We start from the raw sequence: 15,965 nt of genomic DNA on the forward strand, positions 1-15,965 counted from the left end.
CGTAGTGCATTTCTTTTAGACAATAAATGAAAATAAAAAAAATCCCACCTGCGCTTTCTCAATAATATTTTTACAGTGTGTTGTACTACTTTGGGACAAATTATATCAAAATTATAGAAAACTTCATCGGCTCTAACTCAAAATATGGACAATTTCATGCTAAGGGGGTCTTCAAATCTTTTGACAGCTTCCGAAGTGCTCATTTTTAACATTTTTCAGCTGGACCAAATCACTACTTTACTTTAAAATTCAAGACCCAAATTTTTTTACAGTGTCATTTCACCCCACTACTTACTATTTGAGTCATAAAACATGGAGAAATAAATTCGGAAGGGGTATAAAAAAAATCGACAAGTAACACACTGTCCACACTAGGGACTATATTCGTGGACAACGAAAATCAAAGGACGATAACTGTGTACCCGGACCATATGTGCCACATTATTACAAACTTTAAGTTAAAAAGCTGTATGTCCAGTGGAATCCTCGTATTGTGCAATTGTTGTTACTTTTGTAACGTTACTAGGAATTTGTGCATCATGCTTCCTACCAAAACATAACTCCATCAATGACATTCTCAGATCCCTGTTTCTTATTCCGTAAATCATTGGATTAACTGTAGAATTGAAATAAGCAAGAAACACAACAGGATACTAATATAACGAATATCCGGAAGATATGCATTGTTCAAAAACAGCAACAGTGAAAGGTGTCCATGATATTAAGAAATAACCGACAGTTACTATTAATACACCAACTATTTTCAACTCTCTTATGTTGTTAGTGCTTTTCTGTTTACACATTTGAACGTTTATACACCGTCTTTCCTTGGCATGACGACAAGCTATTTTTGATATTATTCCATATAACACAGTCATTATTATACAAGTAGAGTCAATAACTGTGAAAACAAATGCAATATAAGGACAGGAAAGAAGATCAAGCGTAAAGCATGATGGGTCGGAATTGTTTCCGTAAGAAAACACGTCCGCGGTTGAAAATGGTGCTACAGACACACAGAGTGGAACAGTCCATGCAAGGACAATCAATACGGCTACTTTACTATTTGTTATGATATTTGACTTTTTCGTATCGCACAAATTGCGATATCGTTCCAAAGCTAGTTACCACCAAATGAAGTATAGACACAAGTGGTATATAAATCATCACGACCTGATGTGCTAAGCATCCATACCCAACAATAGTAAAGTTTGTCTGTAGAGTGTGGGCTACTTTTACAGGTGCTATTGTCGCTCCTAATAAGAAATCGCTGATTGATTGATTGGCAATGATAATGTTACTATTCGTGAGAAGACGTTTTTTACGATATATAATCCATATAAGAAGTCCGTTGGTTGAACATGACGATAATCCAAGTACGAGGTATGCAACATGCATATAGGGAATCGTACTGTAAACCAGGGTTGTTTTCTATTTAATTACAGTTAACTTTTATGTCATGCTATTATGAAGTCTGCAATATTTCTTGAAAATTGTTTGTATGGTAACTGTACACATAATCTTGTAATTAAATCACTGAGATTTGACGATTTAAATATGAATTTCAAATAAACTCTTTAATTTTACTGGTATCTATTCAATTTGTTCCATATAGTTCTGAGTATTGAAGATAACTGACCCTTCAATCTAACAATGATGTTATGTTTTTTTTTTGCTTCATCTATTCGTGTAAAATAAATGTGTATTGACAGTAATTTACCACTTAACAAATTACTTTTACATAGTTTTATATTTGTAATAATAAAATGTTTTGGTATTATCACACGTTTTACAAACAAATTTTATATCCATATTCGTTGATAGAAATCCTTAAGACAAGCATGATTGTCACGGTGTTTTTATCTCTATTTTCATAAGAATGAAACAAGGATTTTTTTGCATAAAATGTTATTATAAATAGGTTTGTTTTTGTTATGATTCATCTAATACATTTTCTTAGTTATTTCAGAGAAAATAATTCCCATCGCACCAATTTTTGGTTTGCCTAAATTTAAGTTCGGAATGATATTTCTACTGCTCTACCAATAGAGTGAATCTTTAGGAAAACAATTTAAAAGAATAACAAGAAGATCAGAACTCTAAAATCTAAATTACTGAATTGGATGAGTACAGATAACAGAATGGCTAAAATGCAAATGATAAAAAGGCAAAGAATTGAAACATGGGCAGAAAAAAATAAGTACTAAGCGATATGAATCTAGTTCTGAATGCGGAGATGAGTTCTTGGGCTCTGGTCGGGTTGTTGAGGATAAGTACATACTTTGATAGTACTGCGGGAGTTATACATGTACTTATACGCGTTAGCGCTGTCTATGTAACGTCATGGTAACTATGTGTAAACGCCATTGTGATTCCATCATTAAATCGTTAATTTTTTATAGACGTCTTTTTCCACTTTATCATGTTTATACATAACACAACGCATTCTACCCAATACGATCACGAGATTGGTACCGAGACCAGGATAAAAGATGGATTCAACGAGAATAAAGTCTATTCGAGCTGGAAATAGAGGCGCCGTCACGAAATTCTTTAAGAAACTCGATGAGTTGTACACAGACTCGGAGATGGACATTGATATTACAGGTCCAATCATTGATGCTCTAGTGAAAAAACAAAGTGTTATTCTTGAACTGAATGAACAGATCTTGGAAAACACATCGGATTAGGATGTAGAAGTTGAAATCACAGATGCAGATGAGTATAATTTAGAACTTGAAACAAATTTACGCCGTTATAAGAAGTTAGCCTAAAAAACTTCACGTACATGTACAGAACTATCTCATGAAAGCATCGCAAGCACACGCCCTGTCATGAACATGCTTGATGTCAATCCCAAAACACGTCCTGTAATGAACACAGAATTCATCCCAAGATTTTCATCACAAACCAGTTTACTGTCAAGTCAAAATCACCGCTGTCCGAAGCTACCCCTACCTAAGTTTTCTAAGGATATTCTTGAGTGGCAATACTTTTAGGATTCGTTCGAAATCACCATTCGCAACAATCATACTCTAACTGATGTACAAAAATTTACTTACCTACAGTCACTTCTTGATGCAAACACCATGAATGTCATAAATGTTTGAACTTATCAAGCGCAAATTACCACAAAGCCGTAGAATTATTAATAAATCGCTTTGAGAAAGCACATACAATTGTTCACGCATATATGAAAGCACTATTAGATTTGCAAGCACCCTCATATACACTAAATAGTCTCAGTAATTGTTCTGATAAGTCAGAGGTCTATATTCGTGGATTGGAAGCTTTGGGACAATGCCAAGATACGTATGGTTCCCTCTTGATCCCAGTTATGCTTGGTAAGCTCCCTATTACCGTAAAAATTAACATAACAAGAGAAAACGGAAACGATGACTGGATACTTGGAAAAACTGGCTATACAAAGAGAAATATCTATTAAAGAAGCCAGTGCTAATGAGACTGCAGAAAATTTGATCCCTACCGCAACTTTTCATGCAGGAATAAGTATGAGAAATAACAGAAATAAACCAAAAACTGACAACTATTTTCAAAGTAAAAGGTGCATGTATTGCAATAATCAACATTTCCCTGCAGATTGTAAAACTTTCACAGACAGCAAATCAAGAATGAATAGTAAAGAAGAGACATCTATGTTTCAATTGTTTGGGTAACCATAAGATATCAGAGTGTAGATCGAAAAACACCTGTCGTAAATGTAACCGTAAGCACCACACAAGTTTGTGCAAAGAAGCATCCGATCAGCAATCACAGAGTCAGAAAACTAGTGATAGAGAAAATAGCACGCCGATCATGCATTCATCTGCTATTCAACAAAATTCGACCGTCTTCTTGAAAACCGCAATAGCTCCCATATAGCCACAGAGTCAGTGCGCCGACGCTACCATACTTTTTGACGAAGTAGCTCAACGATCCTTTATAGAACAGGAATAAGCCGACAAGTTGAAAGTCAAGCCAGACGGAAAGAAAACCCTCAACATATTCGCCTTTGAAGATTCAAACAAGAATGTTCGCCACATGAACAAGGCCACAGTATACTTACAAGCAGACTCAGGAGAGAAAATATTTTTACAGGTATTGATTGTACCTATCATAGCAGCACCGAACCAGAATAATTGCAGGTTCACTTTACAGAAACTACAGTATTTGAAGGGATTTAAATTAGCCCACCCTTTGTCAGAGGATAATAGCTTTGAACTTTCATTACTCATTTGAGCAAACCACTAGTGGGATGACATTAAGGACGATATATTTCAAGGCAACGGACCGACAGCGATGAGTTCAAAAATAAGATATTTGTTATCTGCACCACTTACTTCATGTGCAAGACGACAACGTAATTGAAACATGATGCATGTATTAACAAGTCATGAAGGAGAGGATCATGATAGTGAAAGGTTTTGGGAAATTAGAGTCCTTTGGATTAAAAGAAAACGACAAACCCGACAACGAGCCACAGCACATTCATAACATTTCGCATCACCCCGTCAACAAAGATTCTACAACTACTCAGAGTAGAATTGTTTATTATTACAGTTGTAACGCGAATACAAAGAGTCCGAGTTTAAATGACTGTCTACACTCATATCCACCAACTTCAAATAAACACAGGGACCTCAAGGACACTAGAAAAATACTACAACACTTTCGGACGAGATGGAAGAAGGAGCACAATTTCAAACGCAACATGATTCAGTGATAATTTCATATGTGATTTATGAACTGTAAAGTTTCAGTCATTTTATTTCTTTTCATTTCACAGACAATTTTCTTAACTTCGATACATTGCTCATTGAGACTTTAATTGCATAAACTCACTGCACCGAATATGATGGGGCTAAGTAGAGACTTTGAAAGTACCGCGGGAATTATACATGTACTTATACACGTTAGCGCTGTTAATGTAACGTCATGGTATCTATGTGTAAACGCCATTGTGATTCTATCATTAAATCGTTCATTTGTATAGACGTCTTTCTTCACTCTATATACACAACGCATTCTACAATATACGATCACGAGAGGGTAAGGAGTAACTACTCTACGAGCGTCACCAACCGTATACCTCATGCAATTAAAAAAAAACTGTTATTTTACATCTGCTCATTCGAGATACGGCTGTCCTTTGTTTACATTTCAACTAACACACAAACACAAACACACTCACAAACAGGTATATAATTTTTTTTTTCTTAAAGGAGGTTTTGGTATACCACAATCTTGTCATTGTGACAACAACATCACACTGAAATCTGTTAAACAAAACATCAAGAAGATCAACGAACGGTCTTAGAAAAGACATATGTCCAAACCCTAGGCCATATTAGGATATTATTACGTGAGTATTTCTGTATTGGCCTTGTTATTGGTCCGAGGCTTGCTGTATTGGCCTGAGGCGAAGCCGAAGGCCATTACAGCTGGCCGAGGACCAATAACAAGGCCAATACAGAAATACACGGAATAGTATCTTTATTAATTAACTAAAGTGTTACAATATTTTTTTAATTTCATTTCACAAGAGATAAACATTTTACTTTGAAGTGGAACTATCAAAATCTCAGTTTCTTTTTATAAGATGCAATATCTAATGATCTGGTGCCGTTTCCAGGTGTCTTCAGCATTTTCTCATCTGATGAATTTTTCTACCCTTTCCAGTCACTATAAAGTGTTATAATTTAAATTTAGACACAACACATAAATAGTAATTGGAAAGGTACTGCTATTGCATGTGTTATGCAGAAACAAATTGAATATATCTAAAAAAAAATAATGTAGGAGTTGAAAATGATACAACTATCCATAAGCCAACTGACCAAAGAACGAAGATTTGCACAGTTACAGGTCACCCTTCCAGAATTCATATGCCTGGTTCGGGTTAAAATAAATGACAGTTTACAAAACATGAGAAGCGAAAGTAAACAGTCAATCGATTTGTACCATCGTGAAATTATGAGGTCGACAAGAAAGGAACTTTGTGATAATCTACTCGTTCCCCAAACCTGAAATAATTCCATCGTCTGCTTTCAAAATGCTTTTTAAATGAATGTGACCTTCTTTAGCCTGAAATATATGCCATACTGAACGTTTCAGCATGTTAATGGTGAGTAAATGAAAACTCCGTCTTCCAAACAACTGTTTACTTTCAGTTTGTGTTTATCGTGACTTTCGATCTAAAAACTAGAGACGTTCCGAAATCCTGTATTGGCCGGACCAGAACTCGGCCATTACAGAAAAAAAAATCTATATTGTCCGAGTTATTCTGTATTGGCCGAGTTGACACCTTTATATTGCATAGACAGTTTTCATCATATTAAGTCCAATAACAGTGTAGTTAATTAATAAATTTCTTTATTTTATTGCCGTATACTATTCAAAGTCTCCCATTACATCCTCATTTAAAACTTATTTCCAATATCATTTTGATTTTATATCAATAATGAACGGAAATTTGTGAACAGAAAGATAATGAAACCTTTATACCTTTGTATGCTGGTATTCCTTTTCAACATCACGTACGCAGCATCTTAAACTTATTAGCTATCATAACATTTAAACGTTAATTGAATATTTTTTTTATATTTTGTAGCCTCGATAAGAACAAACAATAGATATACACCACGTCAAGGAATTATATACCTATAACAGATAGACGGAATTCGTAAAAGTTAGCTACACCGGGTGTTAATATATTTATTGTATTTACTCTGTCTGCTTATAGTATGATTTATTTGATGTAGAACCAAATTTAAGATTTGACTTAGAATGATTGATTTCCTTGAAAATAAGTAAAGCATAGATTTTCAATTGCAAAATTGTTTTTTTTTAATATAAAGCTAGTTTTCCTGGAGTTCAAAAGACAAAAAGGCAAAAGCACTATTCAAGGACATCAATGCAACAATTGTTTGGGTACTCGGAGTTTCTGAGTTACAAGGTAAAGTCCAAAATGGAGCCCTCGTAAAATGGCAGAGATGGTCTGAAAAGTCACATAAAGGATAATAGATAAAACCTACAGTGACATTTATAAAACACATTCAAATTGTATAAACTGTAAATTTGCTCTGGTCCTGAATATGCACTGAATATTTGCCACTGGACGTAAATATAACCCTACTCGTTTTGCAAAAGTTAAGAACATATTGGCAGTGGCAAATGCAAGGGAGCATAGATATCCCTTTTAATGGAAATCATATATATTGTTTGATTAAAATCGATTAAAAAACATTTTGCCATTTTAAATTATCCTTTCATAGCACCCTTGATTCTCATTGATTGTGATGCTATTATATTGTGATAACACAATTATGGCAATATAATGTATATCCTAACAAGAAGTGATCTGTATCAAAAAAACTTAATTAGTTTAGAGGGCAACCATTTGATTCGTGGGGAGGGGAGTAGTTTTTGTGTCACTTTCTGGACAAGCAGAAAATAAATACTCTGGGCCTGGTCGGAGTGAAAATAAATTATATGATCTCTTTAAAGTAGAAAATAAATATTCTGACTTCATTAAATTTTCCACCACCTCACCCCCTCCCTAAGAATTAAATGGTCGTCCCCTATAGGGTATTCCAGCCTACACTCAATTGATAACGAATCAATTTCATAAATCATCAGTAAAAGTGGAGACTTTGGGTATTTTCAAAATAAGGAGATGATAGGCAATCATGAAAAGGACACTTTCGGGTGTCTTAAAGATTCCAGCCAGGCATTATTGGGCGTAGCGTGACGACATATGAACACGTTTTGGGGGTTGGACACTGTTTAGGGAAAGGACACGTTTCTGTTTATTTTTTAATGAAATTCATATGTATACCCCGAGCGGCTGAAGGCATATAATTAATTCAATACAAATTTATACACAATACAACAATTATAAAATATGAAACATCATATAAAGTGGTGGTAAAAAAGTAATAAATAACATTTATGCAGGTGTTGTGTCCACTCTTCTCAGTGCAAATGACTTTTTAATGAACGGAACAGAAACGGAACAAAAAGCTTTGAGTGTTACATATTTGCGTGCTTGCTGTTAATGCGATCCTTATAACACTGACCAGTACTTAATAACGATTGACTGCCATATCGATCCTTGACTTGATACTAACACTATTCAATCAAATATATGGGTTTAACATCGTTTTAAAAGTCCATTTTCTCATTCCCGACATTGTTTTTAATTTGAGGTGTTTTTTTGGCAAAGGGACACGCCACCAAGATCTACTGTATTCTTGCCTGTATACACCTCATAATGTATTCGCATAACTAAACTGACCTTCATATATATATATATATTAATACATTTATACACTTTCTTCCCAATCATAGCAACTTTTTATACAAAGTCATGTACCATTCGGCTAAACAAAACAAGACAGAACAAATTTTGTTTCACCCTAGAGAATGAGTGAACGACCTTTTTCAAGCCTTTGAATAGATGGCATTTGCAAGTCTGTATGATAAATGTTAAATAATGATAATCTAACATCAACAGTGAAGAATCGCACACCATCGTTGTCAATCATGCCATCACTTTGATATATACAAGCTCTACAAAATAAGTTGCAGAAACAGTTTTAAAATACTAACTAGCAACCATAGTTGAAAACAATTGATGCAGAAGCCGTAATATAAAAGTAATGCAAATGTTCTCGTACAGCATATACAAATGTAAAACGTGGTATAATTGCCTATGAAATAAGTCTCCACCAGAGACCAAATGACGAAGACATTAAGGAACTATTGGTCACCGTACGGCCTTCAACAATGAGCAAAACCTAGACTGCATGTTTAGCTTTAAAAAGTAACGAAATGACAAATGTAAAATAATGCAAACGAGGAAACTAACGGCCTGATTTTTTAACAAAACAATAAACGAAAAAACAAATATGATATACAGCAGCAAACGACAACCAGTGAATCACAGGCTCCTGACTTGGATTGGCATACAAATTTTTTGGCGGGGTTAAACATTTTTGCTGGCACGTCAACCCTCCTCAAAACTAGCACAGTGGTTTAACAGCACAAGATAAGAACAAGCTATAAAAATTAGTTGAAAAGTAAACTTTTGTAAAGTCTGTAGAATAGGACTTCGTGAAAAGGGTTATTGATTAATCTTATCGATAGAAAGGTTTTTAATTGGCGTTTAATTCGATTATCACTTTGACTGAACTATTGTGTGTTCATAACAACAAGCCTCAAAAAACATATAATTGAAACAATGCAAGCATGAAAAGTTAATACAAGGTTTGTACTTTAGTCGCTAGCCTTTTAGTTTGTAAGCTTTTTGGGTAATTTTCTTCACATGACAACAAGACAGTTACATCTAAAATATTGTTATTAGAATAGCTCTTTGTTGTTGCTGATATCGACTAAGTAGAGTTCAGATATGCTGGTAAACATAGATAAGCTTAATGTTTGATTTGGCATGTCTGTTGTACTTTCAACGATGGCTTACATATGTATGTGGTCAGTATTAAATGTTTGTGTTTACCTAATAATTTCTATTTTCTTTCGATCAAAGTACACAGAAATATTTTTCTGAAGTAAATTGTAAAATAATTCTTAATGTAATTGATCTTTCTGTCGTTGAATGAAAATATGAAAACGCCGACTAAACCATGTTGTTATAAACCAATTAATTTGGCTTATTCAAATAAAACATTAACAAATTCAACCATAGTATAAGAATATTAATGTGTGGTATGTTAGCCAACCAGGCCTAAATGACTTTAAAAAAAAATGGAATCCATGAAATTAATATTTTGCGGAAAGTATCATGTGTAATTGTCTGCACATTTTTGTTTTTTTTCATTTTTTTTTGTTTTTTTGAATTATGCATAAATAACATTTCTTTCACAATTAACAAAACACGGGAACCTTTTTGCATGAATTTGTTTATACTTATTTTGATTTTGATTGCGTCTTCACAATTTGTTTTTTTTATAAATATGAATAAAAGAAATTATAAAGTGTCGGATGTATTCGTCAATATTGGAACGGTCACCCTAAAACATAAAAAAATGAACAATCGATTTCCTGCCTTCTTTTACTTTCGGATTTCAAAACTTATACAACTTTGTCACAGTTTCTCCGTCTTAGTGACACGACTTCTCTATGCCAGTTCTCTCCCTTACATCATACGGATATCTTGGTCACCTATTTCGTCAATAATATCTGCCAGAGCCAAACAGATATAACGACTCTACGCCAGCGGATTCAGTCTGGCTGTACGGGATGTAAAAATTCGCACAATTTTTGCCCCTTAAACATTTTATATTTATTTTCAAGTGGCAGTCGAATGCCTCCATGTCGTACATTTCTGCAAAACCTAATTTGTGTATTTATTTTCTATTTGTTCTCGTCCTGTTTATGCATTAAGTATTTGCTACTGTGCGTCAAGAGATCTAGAGCATCAATCAATCATCTGTCAAAAGTTGTAGCATTGAAATTATTTAGGCGATAACATCCTTAACATCAGGAAATCCCTCATATTTTACCTTTATTTCTAACTATTACAATGTGCGTGATTAACTCATTATGGTTTTATACCCATTAAATAATTTCCTTTCTTGCTCAAACTGTCTTTGAGAATTTACTTTTAAAGACGCACAATTCACTTGATGATCTTAATATGTATAAATTAATTTAATGTTAAGCTTTGCAACGGAAAATGTCTTGAAACCAAAACCTTTCAAGCAGGACGTTTATAATCAGGATCGGATTTACGAAAATAACCATTTGAGTGAGTAGCAAATGCGTGTAATGGTTCGTTATGTTCATCTATATTACTTCAAAGACATCGCAATTATCTTGTAGAAAGTCAAAATATAGTTTTCAAACAATGTAGTAATAATAAATCAAAACAAATCAGCAAGTTGGTGTTTAAAAACAATAACTTAGAGTTCATTATTATACATATAATGTTTATTCATTGGTAGGATTCGTGGAGGAACAATTTAAACATACATAATGTAAGCAAAATTGTCCATTATAACAATGCATATGTCTACATCGGTTTAATAGCCCGGTGACCAGTGTCAGGATTTTTAAAACTTAATCGTCAGAACTACAGCACGGCTATATCATATATCATTCGATAAGAAAATGGGTGTACTTTAAAATCAATTTGGTAGTCTAAAGAAAATATGGCGCAGTTTTTTGGAAATCAAGATCAAAGCAACTAACCATTTTCATGACAAAAAAAAACATTTGATATTTAATTCTAATTTAGATACTCTCTTGCAGTAGAATGATTACAAACTTGCATCTGTTGTCTTCCTTATTCAATTTTTCATCGCAAAAGTGGAAACCCATCATTAAATGAGTTTCCCGAGTAAATGTATGCGATTTTACAAAAAAAAAAGGGGGGGGGGGGGGATTTTCATTTGAAAAAGATCAATTTTTCTTAAATAATATAAACAACGGCCATCAAAACTATACAAAATGTATAGACAAATATGAAAAAATGTGTATTTGTTAATATAATTATCTGTTATACCTCAATGAAAGTGAAAAATTTGAGTTTTGGGAAATATAGGTAAAATTTGGTACATAGACTAACAACTTTAAAAAGATATTTTGATGACTAGAACCGCCTCTAATCCATTAAGAAATTGTGAAAGTTTCGGTTGTTCAATCCAAAACTGAGAAAATTTCTTCTAAGAACCGTATCTATTCGTATGAGCAAGATTGAGCTAAATAAATCACAAATATCAACTTTAGCCAAATTTTCACTATACAGATTAGTGCAGTCCTAACCTGTTCAAAGTTATTTAGAGCAGTCCTTAATGTATGTTATGACTGCCAATCTATGTTAATTTTTTTTTAAATTAGCAGACTTGAAAATTCACTTTATCCTTATCATACTACACCAAGGTCTGCTTTTCTGGGACTGCTACAGACCATACCTGAGGACAGGTCAGCTTGACCAGACAGGACCTGTGGACAAGTCAGATTGACCAGACCAGACCTGTTGACAGGTCAATTTGTCCAGACCCGTTGACAGGTCAGCTTGACCAGACCAGACTTGTGAACAGGTCTGCTGATAACCAGTCCTGTGTACAAGTCTGCTATTTGACAAACAAGTCATGTCAGTCATGGAGACAATTCTGCTTTTTAATCGGTCATGTGTTTTCACTGATCGGAAGTCGATACTCAGATGATATTCGTCAATCAAAGTGATCCCGTTTACCAGTTATTTTTGGATTATGTTAACTTTATCTTGGAGGAGACCAGACCAAAGTTAACTTTTATTATAACAGGTCTGGGTCGGACAGGACAGTCCAGATCAATGACTGCTTTTAATAGCAGACCTAGTCACAGGTTAACTTGTGTGTAGGACTGGTTTTGGCAAACTTGACATCGTCCAGAGTTATCTTCAATATTAGACCTGTCGTTAAGTTAGCCTTTCGGACCATCATTAAAACAGTCCTAGGACCAAGTCTGCTTTTTTAAGTTAACATGGATTCTATCCAAGGACCGGTTGGAGCACTCATAAATCCTGTTCTAAGTTATCTTTTACCGGTCAAAAAGTCTGGTCGACAAGTTAACTAGCTGTATAGGCTAAGTATGTGTAACAAAAAATTTGTTCCGGCGTGACATTTGTTCCGCCGGAACAACTTTCATAGGAAATATGTTCCACCGGAATTTATATCACAGAAAATAAGTTCCAGCACTGTTAAATTTGTTCCGGAACTAATTTTTTGACCAAATGTGAAATAAGTTCCAGAACAAAAATCACAGCTCCATGAATTTTGTTCCAATATTAAAAGTTTTAAAAAAGTGAAATAAGTTCCTGTGATATTAGTTTTTAACGAACATATTTCATAGAAATCAATGAATATAAGTTCCGCTCAAACCTATTTCACAGAAAATAAGTACCTTTGCAACATATTGCACAGTTAAATTTTTCTTGTTAATTTATATTAAATTATAATGCAAGCTGGATGCTGTACTGTGCTTGCATGGGGTATATTTGCAATTGAAGGCATGACTGTAACTATATGATGACGATAAGAAATAAAAGTGATGGTAATGTATCATAATTTGTATTTATGTTTTATATGGTATTCCTCCTTGTTTCCTGTTAACTGTCATACATGTACTTACGTCATGGCACAGTTTCAAAAGAGTGTGTCGTTTGTTTCTTTATGTCTTTTAAAATAATTGATCAGTCACTTTGGCCTTTTCAAATTAGTACACATGTTCATCTTTAACTATACTTTTTTCGGAATGATTTTTCTTATTCTACTCTTTTCTGGCTCATAAGTGTCATTTTGGTATTTTTCTGTAGTATTTTATTAAACATACTACATACTCCACAGGATCCAAATTTGATGTTTACACTTTTATTTTATTACATTATCAATATAATACACATGATACATGTTTTTATAATGTACTTGAATGATAAATTGAAACTCACTGATGACAAATGCTCAGTATATAAGATAACTTGTTTAACCAGTGGAACATATTTCACAGACAAGGAACTTATTTCACCAGGTGGGGAACAAATCTCACAAACCCAGAACTTATTTCACCAGGTAAGGAACAAATCTCACAAACCCGGAACTTATTTCACTAGGTAAGGAACAAATTTCACAAATCCAGAACTTATTTCACCAGGTAAAGTGTGGAACTTATTTTATAGAGATGGAACAAATTATATAGAAATTATCTGTGAAAAAAGTTCTCCCAGAATATATTTCCTGTGATATTAGTTCCACTGGAACTTTTTTCAAAGGAACAAATTTTGGCTCACATATGCACCCTTCTGTAGTTGTTAACGTACACGACAAAATTCAAAACCCGAAGTCCTAATAATATTGCTATTATGAATTTTAAGCCTCGGCCATTTGATGTGTTCTGCAATGGAATAGAGTGCTGGTCGAATGTTTGTGTACAACATGTACATGTAATGTGCTTTTGTCCAGCATCATAGGACATTTGAAAATATTTCTTCATTGCAGAATACACTTTGGGCATATCAATTTAAATTTATGGGAATATACACAACTGTAACATCGGTGGGCTTCTACGACAAATGAAAAATGAACCCTGTCCATAAAGGAATAGTTTGTCCTGTCGCTTACAATTGTAAATATCCATCAAACCAAAAATCAAGAAAACATCCATGTCTGATCGACAGTATACACTTGCCATGATCAAATGATTATAGTTTGTGGAAGGTTTCCGATTGTAGTGATAGTTATGAACTACAGACTAGTCTGTATAAATAAATTGATTTTATATCTGAACTAGGGTTAGCATTGATATCGCACTGCTTATGATAAAATGCTTTTTCTGTAAATTTATATTTGTGATTAATGAATACAGTTGGAATCTCCATTAAGATTTAGAGTGGTGGTAAGACAACTTACTCTTTACCTGGATTTATTTTTTTGTCTCATTGGCAATCGTACCACATCTTATTTTTATATTGCGTTTCCCTTTTGAAATGAATAGACTTTGCATTTACATATAATTATTAAAATAAAATGTTTTCCTTGATGAACTTCATATTAAATAAGATCTTATGATTTAATTATAAATTTATAAATATGTCAAAATATTAAGGTTGGATAACCCAAGGCATATATTTTTTTAGCCAGATTATGCTACTTTTTTTATGCTGTTTAACTTCATTATTGATTCTGTCTCCCCCACTGTGATGCTTTTAGAAATAATGAGTCTTCTTCCATATATGCGGAGGGATGTTTTGCGACATCTCAATCATATATCTTAAGCCAAAGTAGAATAAACAAACAAACAGCAATACGCAAAGTAAAAATCGGTTTAAAAGAAGTCCGAGTCCGATGTTAGAATAGGTAACATAAGAAACTAATCAAAATGACAATGACATTTTGGCACAATTTAAAATAATTCGGTTCATACCTCCGAACTTCTCTTACATATATAAAAATAAGAATATGTGGTAAAATTGCCAAAGAGACAACTCTCCACAAGAGACCAAATGACACAGAAACTAACAACTATAGGTCAATGTACGGCCTTCAGCAATGAACAAAGCCCATAACGCATAGTCAGCTATAACAGGCCCCCTTTTTACTACAACATAATGCATACATGGAACTGTTGTTGTTCTAATATGGCTATCAGGCATTTCTTAATACTGTTAGGTGAATCATTTTTAAAGTCAATAACAAACTGAATATCTGTGTTTTATCTGTTATTTCTTAGAATACAGTTTTTCAATGGATATATAAGGGAGATTACTAATGATTTTTTAAAGCTATTAGGAACTGAACCGTTAATTTACATAATTTGTTTTTTTAGACAGAAAACAAGCTCAGAAATATTTGATGAACACTTTCTCATCGAGTTTTATTTTAAGAAATATATTGTTAGTCATTTTTAAATATTTGTTTCTACATCTTTGTCTTCACGATATAATGGTCACGTTATTTTGAAAACTAAGTTTCAATTGTAGTTCTTTGATTGTTTCTATTAAATGTATTACAATTGATATATAGATATGAGACGTTTCAGTACTTGACATATTGTGTAAACACCTGTATGATATTGAAAACTGTATTTTGCCCTCTGGAATCCAATTATTTTTTTTTAGTTTTTTTGTCATTTTGTTTTGTCGTTTTGGCGTATACTCCTTTTATTCATACTTGTTTTTCCTATTTAAGAACATGTACATACTTAAAATATGAACTGCAAGAGACTTTTATGAAAGATTAATTGAATAAAGCTGTTATTACACAAGGTAATACAAACATTATTTAACCACCCTGTTTATCAACTGTATTCGACGACCAATTTTGAAGCCATGTCGCATCTGGACGAAGTCGATATATTTTCAAAATTTTATATAAACTAGATAAGTATTGGACAAGGTTATAACAAGATCAATCGCTCTTAGTAAAAATCACTCTGTATCAAACAAAACATTCTCTGACACTGACATTATC

This window comes from Mytilus californianus, unplaced genomic scaffold (assembly GCF_021869535.1).
Source record: "Mytilus californianus isolate M0D057914Y unplaced genomic scaffold, xbMytCali1.0.p SCAF_16, whole genome shotgun sequence".
Lineage (NCBI taxonomy): Eukaryota > Metazoa > Mollusca > Bivalvia > Mytilida > Mytilidae > Mytilus > Mytilus californianus.